This window comes from Hyla sarda, chromosome 3, assembly GCF_029499605.1.
Source record: "Hyla sarda isolate aHylSar1 chromosome 3, aHylSar1.hap1, whole genome shotgun sequence".
Taxonomy (NCBI): Eukaryota; Metazoa; Chordata; class Amphibia; order Anura; family Hylidae; genus Hyla; species Hyla sarda.
Genome location: NC_079191.1, coordinates 260,738,971 through 260,751,468, shown reverse-complemented (window position 1 = coordinate 260,751,468; position 12,498 = coordinate 260,738,971). Strand labels below are relative to the sequence as shown.

The 12,498-nt window shown below is 42.9% G+C and overlaps 1 protein-coding gene and 1 long non-coding RNA gene across 2 annotated transcripts in view; one reads left to right on the top strand and one right to left on the bottom strand.

Moving 5' to 3' along the window:
- The window catches only part of LAMA2 (laminin subunit alpha 2), a 943,701-nt gene that overhangs the window by 686,654 nt on the left and 244,549 nt on the right, over positions 1-12,498 (bottom strand). The gene's annotated exons all lie outside the window — the stretch shown is intronic.
- The window catches only part of LOC130362297 (uncharacterized), a 32,401-nt gene that overhangs the window by 14,423 nt on the left and 5,480 nt on the right, over positions 1-12,498 (top strand). The window contains exon 2 of the long non-coding RNA XR_008891345.1: positions 11,088-11,152. This is a non-coding gene — a long non-coding RNA (uncharacterized LOC130362297). The remainder of the gene's footprint in view (positions 1-11,087; positions 11,153-12,498) is intronic.

The window sequence follows — 12,498 nt, the reverse complement described above, 5'->3', positions numbered from 1 at the left end:
TCACTAGGGGCGGGGCTACACGGACCTGGCAGGTACAGGGAGCGAGGGAGGTAAGGGGATCTCCTCTTCTGTATACAGTATATACAGCTGTCTATAGATAGCTGTATATTCTGTATACCACCCAAAAGCAGTGTAAGCATAGCGCACAGCTTAGCAAGGGGTTGAGTGAGCCAGCAATGTGTATACTGTATACACATTGCAGGCTCACTATAAGTTCTTGCTTGGCAGTAGACATATGACGTATATCTACTGCTCAGCATCAGTTGTTCCCCCAGCTCTGTAGCTGTGAGCACAGCTGAGTCCCGAAATTCACATCAGGACAATCGCTAAAGGTGTGCGTCCGGCAGCTCTTCTCTGGTCCCCTGCACTGCCGTATATATACCTATTCATATTTCCCGCAGAGAGTTGTGATTGGCTGGAACCATTCGTTCAGTCACAGCTCTCTGGGGAAAATATGAATCTGTGATATGAATAACTTCACATCGCAGAACATAGTGCAGGATAGCGTAGAAGAGCGGCAGTCCCGCGGCTTCTATGCATTATATAGGAGGATCGCAACGTGTGTCATAAGTGACACCCAGGGCGATCTGTCTATTAGTACAGGTACTAATACTCCTATCATGGAACAGTCTGTTCCATCCTGGGAGTAGTAGTACTACTCAAAAAATGTAAAAAATAAAGAAAAAAAAGTGAAAAAGTGAAAAACACACACTTTATTACCCCTTAACGACGCAGGGTGTATATTTACGTCCTGCGCCGGCTCCCGTGATACGAAGCATCACGCATCAAATCGTGTCGGTCCCGGCACTCATCAAGGCAGGGACCCGCGGCTAATACCACACATTGCCGATCGCGGCAATGTGTGGTATTAACCCTTTCAAAGCGGCGGTCAAAGCTGACCGCCACTTCTAAAGTGAAAGTGAAACTAACCCAGATAGTCAGTCGGGCTGTTCTGGACCGCCGCGGTGAATTCGCGGCGTCCCAAACAGCTTACAGGACACCGGGAGGGCCCTTACCTGCCTCCTTGGTGTCCGATCGACGAATGACTGCTCCTTGCCTGAGATCCAGGCAGGAGCAGTCAAGCGCCGATAACACTGATCACAGGCGTGTTAATACACGCCAGTGATCAGCATGAGAGATCAGTGAGTGCAGTGTTATAGGTCCCTATGGGACCTAAAACACTGCAAAAAAAAAGTTAAAAAAAAAGGTTAATAAAGGTCATTTAACCCCTTCCCTAATAAAAGTTTGAATCACCCACCTTTTTCCACAAAAAAACATAAAACAGTGTAAATAAAAAAATAAATAAGCATATGTGGTATCGCCGCGTGCGTAAATGTCCGAACAATAAAAATATATCATTAATTAAACCGCACGGTAAATGGCGTACGCGCAAAAAAATTCCAAAGTCCAAAAAAGCGTATTTTTGGTCACTTTTTATACCGTTAAAAAATGAATAAAAAGTGATCAAAAAGTCAGATCAAAACAAAAATCATACCCATAAAAACTTCAGATCACGGCGCAAAAAATGAGTCCTCATACCGCCCTGTACGTCGAAAAATAAAAAAGTTATAGGGGTCATAACGTATAAATTTTCCTGCATGTAGTTATGATTTTTTCCAGAAGTACGACAAAATCAAACCTATATAATTAGGGTATCATTTTAACCATATGGACCTACAGAATAATGATAGTGTGTCATTTTTACCAAAATATGCACTGCGTAGAAACGGAAGCCCCCAAAAGTTACAAAATGGCGTTTTTTCTTCGATTTTGTCGCACAATGATAATTTTTTTCCATTTTGCCGTGAATTTTTGGGTGAAATGACTAATATCACTGCAAAGTAGAATTAGTGATGCAAAAAGTAAGCCATAATATGGATTTTTAGGTGGAAAAATTAAAGGGTTATGATTTTTAAAAGGTAAGGAGGAAAAAACAAAAGTGCAAAAACTGAAAAACCCTGAGTCCTTAAGGGGTAAAACACATTGTTAAAATACATCAATAACAAAATTAATTAAAAAAATATATATTATTTTTACATTTAAATGGCCCCTTTCAAAAAATTTTATCATTGTCGGCTACATTTTTAGTTCCCTGCCCGCCCACATAAATTGATCCCTGTTTAAAAATTTATAAAAATTTAGTTATAAAAATATAAATTTTGTTTCCATCACTACTGTATTTTATTATTATTTTTTAATGGTACCCTATGAAATTGAAATAAAAAAGGTATATCCAACCCTTTTTTTGTTTGCTAAAGTCCAAAGAAAGAATAAAAACCGCCTACAAAAACGCCAAAGTTAAAACCCACATGGCGTTTTTCTTGGTGTTTTTTCCCTCACATAGACTTCTATGGGAGGAAAACATCATGATTTTCCCCCAAAAAAAGTCTCAACAAGAGGTCGTTTTTGAAAAATTGCCAAGGAGCCAAAAATATCTGTAACAAACCAAAAGGTTTAAAGAAATTCCAAACTGAAAAACGCCAAGTGGATATGGCATTTGCAGTTCCCTATTGACTTGCAGCTAACATCTGTCCGCAGCGTTTTTTCACTGAAAAATGCTGTGCGGCAGAATGGACATTTTTATCGGTGTTTTTACATGGAAAACCTCTGTGGAATTCTAGCCTTATTCAGCATGTGGCAGAAGGGTTGAGAGACCATATGGCATCACAATTAAAGCAATGAAATTGCGGTGTCCCGAACAGCTTGCAGGACAGCAGGAGGGTCCCTACCTGCCTCCTCACTGTCCGATCGCCGAATGACTGCTCCGTGCCTGAGATCCAGGCAGGAGCAGTCGAGGGGCGATAACACTGACCAGTGCCAGGTTATTGCCTGGCAGTGACCAGTGTAGAAGATCAGTGTGTGCAGTGTTATAGCCCCCTATGGGAGCTCTAACCCTGCAAAAAAAAGTTAATAAAGTGTTAATAAAGATCATTTAACCCCTTCCATAATAAAAGTCAGAATCATCCCCCTTTTCCCAATAAAAAAAAAAAACTGTGTAAATAGAAATAAAAATAAACATATGTGGTATTGCCGCGTGCGTAAATGTCCAAACTATAAAAATATATCATTACTTAAACTGCACGGTCTATGGCATACATGTAAAAAAAAATCAAAGTCCAAAATAGCGTATTTTTAATCCCTTTTTATACCATAAAAAAGTTAATAAAAAGCGATAAAAAAAGTCCAATCAAAACAAAAATGATACCGACAAAAATGTCAGATCACGCCGAAAAAAATGAGCCCTCATACATCCCCATATGCGGAAAAAGAAAAAGTTATAGGGGTCAGAAGAGGACATTTTTAAACATATTCATTTTTATGCATGTAGTTATGATTTTTTCCAGAAGTACGACTAAATCAAACCTATATAAGTAGGGTATCATTTTAACCGTATGGACCAACAGAATAAAGAGAAGGTGTCATTTTTACCGGAAAATGCACTGTGTAGAAACAGAAGCCCCCAAAACTACAAAATGGCGTTTTTTCTTCAATTTTGTAGAACAATGATTTTTTTCCCATTTCGTCGTGTATTTTTGGGTAAAATGACTAATATCACTGCAAAGTAGAATTAGTGGTGCAAAAAATAAGAAATAATATGGATTGTTAGGTGCAAAATTGAAAGCGTTATGATTTTTAGAAGGTGATGAGGAAAAAATGAAAATGCAAAAACGGAAAATACCCTGCGTCATTAAGGGGTTAAACTCCATTTAGTGCGGTCCAGGCTCCAGGACATCTAAAATGGCAGATTCACATGTGAGGACATGGAGAAAGGAACTTTGGGAAGGCGGGTAAGTGGGATGACCCTCAATCACAAGCAGCCCATCAGCAGCCAGCCAGCACTATGATGTCACAGCACTATGTAATCGGCAGCCATCTTGCGGGCATCCATTCCAGCATTGTATTTCCGAGAGAGCGTTTCATTGCAGACAAAGATAGATCAGTGTGTGTGTTGCACAGAAAAACAGCTTCAAAGCAGCGATTCACCACAAGCCCAAATCACTGCAGAAAAGCACTGACAGGGAAGGGGGAGAGAAAGAGAGAAAGAGAGAGAGAGTAAGTACACTCTTGGGAGTACTACACAGCGAGTCTGTACTGCTGTAGTGTGGTGTACAGCAACTGTAAAGCTTATAGGGGCCAGTTTGTCACATGTTATTAGTGCATAATAATACTGTACTGGGCTGGACTACACAGTGACTCTGCGCTGCAGCACTAGTGTATACTACAACTCTAAAGTTGATGGGCCAATTATAGTGAGCACTGATTTCAATGGCTAATTCAGGTTGCATAGCGAAGCATGTTATCCTCTCATAAGTGTAACCTGTGCGTACATAGGTGGTGTACGTTTTTTTTCCCTGTCAAACTAATTTGGGCCTAGTTACTGTGAAAGGCCAGCCAAAGCTACACACTTGTTTTTGTAGTCTAATACAGTTTTACGCGTAGTGGAGCACATAGTCCTCCTCTCATAAGTGTATACTGTACGTACAACTATGTGATATCCTTTATATTTTTCCTATTGAAATAATTTGGGCCTAGTTACTGTGAAAGGCCAGCCAAAGCTACACACTTGTTTCTGTAGTCTAATACAGTTTTAAGCTTAGTGGAGCGCATAGTCCTCCTCTCATAAGTGTATACTGTACGTACACCTACGTGGTCTACGATTTTGTTCCTATTAATGTCATAAGGTCCCAGTTACCCTAAAAGGCCAGCCAAAACTACACACCTGCTTTTGTAGCCGAATAAAGTTTTAAGTGTAGTGGAGTGTATTGTGTTCCTCTCTGTAGTGGAGCATATTGTTCTCCACACATGTGTTCAATCTGGTTGACAAGCAGTTCCTGAAGAGTTCACCCCATCTGTAAGACATCCCAACAAAGGGAAGGAAACTTTGCATGCACTTCAGCCACTCTTACACCGCAAAGCACACCCTCCTTGAGCTGCAGCGTCAGAAAGGCATCCCTCAACATAGTCTGATTTGCAACATTTCCACACATTGGAATTCCACCCTCCATATGTTGGACAGACTATACAAACAGAGAAAAGCCATCACCGATTTCTTGATGATGCAAGCGGATAGGGGGAGTCCCCTTTGTAACTTCAATATCAATCAGTGGCAGCTCATATGTGACACCTGCCGTTTTCTCAGGCCCTTTGAGGAACGCCAGGATTACAGGATGAACAACATCATGCCACTGCTTCATTTCCTACACGTGTTTGAAACAATGGCTGGTCAGGGCACTGAAGACATGGCGCCTACATCTCACAGCCACATGAGCCCTGTGGGGGCTGAACTGGAAGAGGAGGAGGAAGGGGAGGAGGAGGGGGGACAGTGGAGCACAGGCAAGGTTTTGAGAAATGGGTGGTTTTTATAGTCATCTGACAGGAGTGGAGGAGCAGGCTGGAGAGCTACAGGGTGACAAGGAAGACGAGAAAGAGGACCTAGACACACCATGGCCATGTGGACTCCTCATGCTGCTGGCACATTAAAGTAAACTTTTTAGGTTCATCTATTTGAAATCTTCAATTTAAATGTAAAAAATATCTTCAACCCCTTAAAGAGTAGCTCCCACCATCCTAAAAAAAAAAATTCTGTCCCTGCCTATTGCCAATCTATCCCTAACCCCCTCCCTACTTTTAATTTTTTTTTACTATATATAAAAAATAACTTTTTGTCTGCCTGGTAGTGTGCTCGCTACCAGGCAGACTTCCCCAGCAGGCACCACGTCACTGATGCCTGCTGGGGACAACACTTCCGCCCTTAGTTTATCTACACAGGGTGCCTCCAGCTGTTTCACCACTACAACTCCCAGCTAGCCCTGACATCTATTGGCTGTCAGGGCATGCTGGGAGTTGTAGTAGTGAAACATCTGGAGGCACCCTGTGTAGATAAACTATAAGTTAGTGCCATGCGGCGCTATGGTGCTAGCCCGTACCCTCCGTGAAATCCCCCGCCATACCCCGTTTCCTCCATCACAAACCCCCCCCCCCCCCGCCCGCATATCCCGTTCCCTCAAACACAAACCCCCCGCCCGCATACCCCGTTCCCTCCGTTATACTTACAGATACTGCAGAGTCCGGCAGCGGGCGTGCAGGGACAGCGGCGGCGACGACATGTGTGGGAGAAGTGGCCTCCCAGCCAGTGGCCGGGGAGCCAATGCGCTCGCTTCTGCCTCTCTGATTGAAAGGTAGGGAGCGAGAGCAGCCTAAAGGAAAAAGGACTGATTGCCAGGCCAAAATCAGTCCTTTTTCAGGCGTGACGTCATGCCAGGCTGCAGCCAGCCACTAGGAGGGTGATCTCTAGTGGCCAGTTTTGAAACGTAAATTTCACCCTGATAATGCAAAAAAAAAAAAAATAAATAATGACAATATATTACAGATTTGTTGTAGTACATAAGTACTACAACATATCAAAAAATAAAGTTGGCGACAGTGCCCATTTAAGGACTGAGCGTTTTTCCGTTTTTGCACTTTTGTTTTTTCCCTCCTTACCCTTTAAAAATCATAACCCTTTCAATTTTGCACCAAAAAATCCATATGACTTATTTTTTTTGCAACCAATTCTACTTTGTAATGGCATCAGTCCTTTTACCCAAAAATCGACCGTGAAACAAACAAAAAAAAATCATTGTGCGACAAAATTGAAGAAAAAAGCCATTTTGTAAATTTTGGGGGCTTCCATTTCTACAGAGTACATTTTTTCCAGTAAAAATGATACCTTATCTCTATTCTGTAGGTCCATACGATTAAAATGATATCCTACTTGTATAGGTTAGATTTTGTCTTACTTCTGGAAAAAATCATAACTACGTGCATAAAAATTAATATCTTTCAAATTTTAATTTTCTAAACCCTATAACGTTTTTATTTTTCCGTGTACGGGGCGGTATGAGGGCTCATCTTTTGCATCATGATCTGAAGTTTTTAGTGGTACCATTTTTGTATTGATCTGACCTTTTCATCGCTTTTTAGTAATTTTTTCATGAAATAAAAAGTGACCAAAAATACGCAATTTCGGACTTTGGAATTTTTTTTCCACATACAACATTGACCGTGGGGTTTAATTTACTCTACATTTTTTTTATAGTTTGGACATTTACGTATGTGGCGATACCACATATGTTTATTTTTATTTGCACAGTTTTTTTTTTTAAATGGGGGGTGAGTCAAACTTTTATTAGGGGAGGGGTTCATTGATCTTTATTTACTTTTTTTCCCCTTTTTTTATGCAATGTTATAACTCCCATAGGGGACTATAACATGCAGTACATTGATTCAATACACTGATCAATGCCATTGCATGGCATTGATCAGTATTATCGGCGGTTGATTGCTCAAGCCTTGATTTCAGGCTTGGAGCAATCATTCGCCGATCGGATGTGCAGGAGGCACCTTTCTGCTTCGCCCTAAGTGATAGGGACCGCGATGGTCCCGATCAGCCCGATTGAGCTGTCGGGAAGGTTTCACTTTCACTTTAGACACAGCGATCAACTTTGATCGCCACATCTAAAGAGTTAATGCCGGACATCAGCCTGATCGGTGATGTCCGGCATTATCCATGGGTCCTGGTTGCTTATAGCAACCGAACCCCACTGGGTATGCTGCGCACTCACCTGATGAGCGCGCCTCGTACCTCAAGAGCCGCAGATGGATGTTAATGAATATCCATTTGCGGCAAGGGGTTAATCTTTTCAATTATGATGCCCTGTGGTCTAGTCAGGCTGTTGCCACCTCCAGGCTGGGTTATTCTGCACTATATGGTCTCCTCATGCTGCTTCCACCTCCAAGCTGTGTCATTGTCCGCCATGTCGTCTCCTCATGCTGCTGGCACATTAATTAAAAACTTTTTAGGTTCATCTATTTTAAATCTTCAATTTAAATTTAAAAAAATATCTTTAATCTTTTCCATTGTGAGGCCCTTTTCCATTGTGACCCCTGGGTCACTCTGACACTATATGGTCTCCTCTTGCTGCCACCAATTTCAGGCTGTGTCGATCTGCCACCATATGGGCTCCTCATGCTGTTGGCACATTAAATTAAACTTAAAACATTTTAATCTATTTAAAATCTCCAATTGTTTTCAATTGTGAGACCCTATGGTCTCGTCGGGCTGCTGCCACCTCTAGACTCTGTCATTGTGCCGCCATGTGATTCCTTGTTATATCGGGTTTTGTGGTCATACAGTATTAGTTCAAAGTAAACACTTCGGGCACCTGGGACATCAAATGGGCACTGTCAGATACAACAACTTTGGATATGTTGTAAAGCATGCAAAACCAAGGTTTTGCAATTGCTTTCATGAGAACATTTTCATTATTTCATACTGATAAACCATTCAAACAACTGCCCCCTCTGCCTGCTTGAACACATATTAGTCCTGCTGTGTCCATGCGTCATGGACCCACTTCATTGATTGACAGCTGTGAGCGCAGGGCTCACAGCTGGAGGAAAAATCCTCCCACTGTCAGTTTGTGTCCCACAAGTGCTCTCTGCTGACACCTCTGTAAATTTTAGGAACTCTCCAGAGCAGGAGCAAATCCCCATAGCAAACCTCTCTTGCTCCTGACATAGACAGAGGTGTCAGCAGAGAGCACTTGTGGTCAGGAAGAAAGGAAATTTAAAAAGAAAAGATCATCATGTGCATTATACACTGGATTACTGGAGTACTTCCTGTGTATTATTATAAGTACTGGAAGGATTGGGATTTTTTTTTATAGAAGTTATTTACAAATCTGTTTAACTTTCTGGCTCCAGTTAATAAAAAAAAACAAATGTTTTCCACCGAAGTTCCCCATTTAATCTCTTCAAAATTAAAAAAGACCTAAAAAATATATGTTTTCCACCGGAGTACCCCTTTAACAAGTTTAATGAGCAGCAGCATGTGGAGATCACATGGCGGCAGAATGACACAGCCTAGAGGTGGCGTCAGCCTATCTAGACCACAGAGCGGCACAATGACAGAGCCTGGAAGTGGCAGCAGCATTTGGAGACCATATGGCAGCACATTGACAGAGCCTGGAGGTGTCATGACGCATCAGCATGAGGAGACCATATGGCGGCACAATGAGAGAGCCTGGAGGTGGCAGCATAAGCATGAGGAGACCATATGGCGGCACAATGACAGAGCCTGGAGGTGGCAGCCGTAGCATGAGGGCAATGCCAACTGAGGGTTGAGTCTGAGGAACCCACCGACTGTGGACTGGGGGTGTCGGATGTCACTTGGGATGAAGTGGATGACCGAGTGAACCAATCAATCATTGCTGCTGGGTTGCTGGTCGAGACACGACCACTAGCTGACACCAGGCACCCAGACCTCTTGCCACAACTCTTGCTGCCATGTGCCCCTACTCTGCTGTGACCTCTGTCTGCGCCTGATAAATTTGGGCCTCTGCCACTCCTCTGTGCACGTACTGGTATTTCTCTGCCTTACATACTTGTACAACAGCTGAGTGCGTATATATTACACCTATGATAGGAAAATATGGCCCAGTATGGTTACACCTGAATTAGGCGTTAAAAGCTGGTGAGTAGAGATTTTTGGCCTTTAACAATAACTTGCCCCTATGAGTTTAACATCAAAAAATGTAAAAGCACTGAGTGCACACTTAGGATAGGAAAATACACCCCAGTATGGTTACACCTGAATTAGGTGTTGAAAGGTGACAAGGTCTTTTAGTGCTCACACTAACTGGCCCCTATTAGCTTTAGAGAAATACACCCCAGTACAGTTGCAACATAAAGTGTACTCTCTCTACTGTCCCTGTCTATCTGCCTGCCTGCAGTGATGTGGGCATCAGGCAAATTGATTCGTCGATGTAAAAATCTTTTTTCTCAATAACACACAGACAGACACTGTTTGCTCTCTCAGGGAAAAAATGCCTGTCTGCAGCGAGGGCTGCCGAATATTTAGGGCTGTAACATCACAGGGCCGGCTAGCTGTTGATAGGCTGCATGCTGCATGTTATTCAGGGTAATCCCGCCTACCTGCCTTCTCAGAGTTCCTTGCCCCATGTCCTAGCACATGTAGCCACCATTTTAGATCACCTGGCCTAGATCGCACTAAATGGAGTTTAATGAAGCGATTCATTTTGTCGAAACGCAGAGATATTCGGATTAATTACGAATCAAATTTCTCAGGAAATTTGTAACGAATTTGGATTCGTCCAATTCGATTTGCTCATCTCTAATCATACCACTTAAAAAATAAAAAAGTAAAACTTTTTTTTAACAAAATCAGTATGCTTAAAATTGTCCTTATCTGATCCTTATTTTTCTGAATAAAGGAAATAAAAAAGTTGTATCCATCTGTTTGATAGTTGTATAAGATCTAGAAACAAGCTACATTAATGCCTTGATAACTCTTACAAGGGATATCATGTGAATGAAAAATATTCTATCTGGTAAAACCGCCATAAATCAAGACAGTGCATATCACCCCTTATTTAAAAATAAAAGGCAGCCAAAATTGTGTCTTTTAAGCAAAAAAACTCTATCACCTCCTTTATATATATTTCAATAAGGGTCTTCAGGATAAAGCATAAAGGATGCAGAAGGAGCAGTCACACCTATCCCCTGGTGCCTTCCTTTTCCAGATAATAATACAGCATTAATTTTAATGACATTAAAGCTGAAGGGAGATACTGTTATACACTCTGCACTGGGCCAAAATGTATAATAGGAATATCTGTAATTATCCATGTTTCATTCATAATACTAGAGATGTGGTACAAAGACCCGAGTGAAGCTTCAACATTATAGGACTCAGCAGCTTTGGGTTACACTAGGTAAAGAAGGCTTCACATGTTCATTTTGTTAAAACAATTTTACCTTGTTTGTCTAAATGGGTATGAGGTCTAAAGCAGGTTACATATATATCAGATCAATGAAATGGAGTATATAATGAATAGTTGGGGAAATTCATTTTTATTACTTGGACAATACTTACTAATATCTATGCATCCCCCACCCCTCGCATGAGGGGATTACTGGAGATAATAGTTCATTAACAGCCTAAAGACAGAATTATTTGTTTCATCATATTGATCAAGGCAGGAGAAATAATGCCCAAGTGTAATTCAGTGTATCTCGATTTTTAGTTTATAGGGCCCACTTCAAAGATACACATCAATGCAAAGCATGCTAAAGACTTCTCTTTGACATGGTAAGTATCATCTCAGCTCCTGCCTTTTATTCATAGAGCTTTTGAAGTGACAATAAGTTATTTACATTTAATTCAGTTGGGAAACATGTTACACTTGCTTCTACATGTCTTTTTCAACGGCTTAACTAAAAGAAATTTAGAATAAAATATGGGAAAATTCCTCCTGGTAATGTTTTCATTGTTCTTTCCTAGATTTTATGGTCAAATTGTCACGATGCCGGCTGGCAGGTAGTGGACCCTCTGTGCCAGAGAGGGATTGGCGTGGACCGTGCTAGTGGACCGGTTCTAAGCCACTACTGGTTTTCACCAGAGCCCGCCGCAAAGCGGGATGGTCTTGCTGCGGCGGTAGTGACCAGGTCGTATCCACTAGCAACGGCTCACCTCTCTGGCTGCTGAAGATAGGCGCGGTACAAGGGAGTAGGCAGAAGCAAGGTCGGACGTAGCAGAAGGTCGGGGCAGGCAGCAAGGATCGTAGTCAGGGGCAACGGCAGAAGGTCTGGAAACACAGGCAAGGAACACACAAGGAACGCTTTCACTGGCACTAAGGCAACAAGATCCGGCAAGGGAGTGCAAGGGAAGTGAGGTAATATAGGGAAGTGCACAGGTGAAAACCCTAATTGGAACCACTGCGCCAATCAGCGGCGCAGTGGCCCTTTAAATCGCAGAGACCCGGCGCGCGCGCGCCCTAGGGAGCGGGGCCGCGCGCGCCGGGACAGAACAGACGGGGAGCGAGTCAGGTAGGGGAGCCGGGGTGCGCATCGCGAGCGGGCGCTACCCGCATCGCGAATCGCATCCCGGCTGGCAGCAGGATCGCAGCGCCCCGGGTCAGAGGACGTGACCGGAGCGCTGCAGCGGAGGGAGTGAAGCGAGCGCTCCGGGGAGGAGCGGGGACCCGGAGCGCTCGGCGTAACAGTACCCCCCCCCTTGGGTCTCCCCCTCTTCTTGGAGCCTGAGAACCTGAGGAGCAGACTTTTGTCAAGGATGTTGTCCTCAGGTTCCCAGGATCTCTCTTCAGGACCACAACCCTCCCAGTCTACTAAAAAAAAATTTTTCCCTCTGACCTTTTTGGCAGCCAAAATTTCCTTGACCGAGAAGACGTCCGAGGAGCCGGAAACAGGAGTGGGAGGAACAGATTTGGGAGAAAAACGGTTGAGGATGAGTGGTTTGAGAAGAGAGACGTGAAAGGCATTAGGGATACGAAGAGAAGGAGGAAGAAGAAGTTTATAAGAGACAGGATTAATTTGACACAAAATTTTGAAAGGACCAAGATAGCGTGGTCCCAACTTGTAGCTAGGGACACGGAAGCGGACATATTTAGCGGAGAGCCATACCTTGTCTCCAGGGGA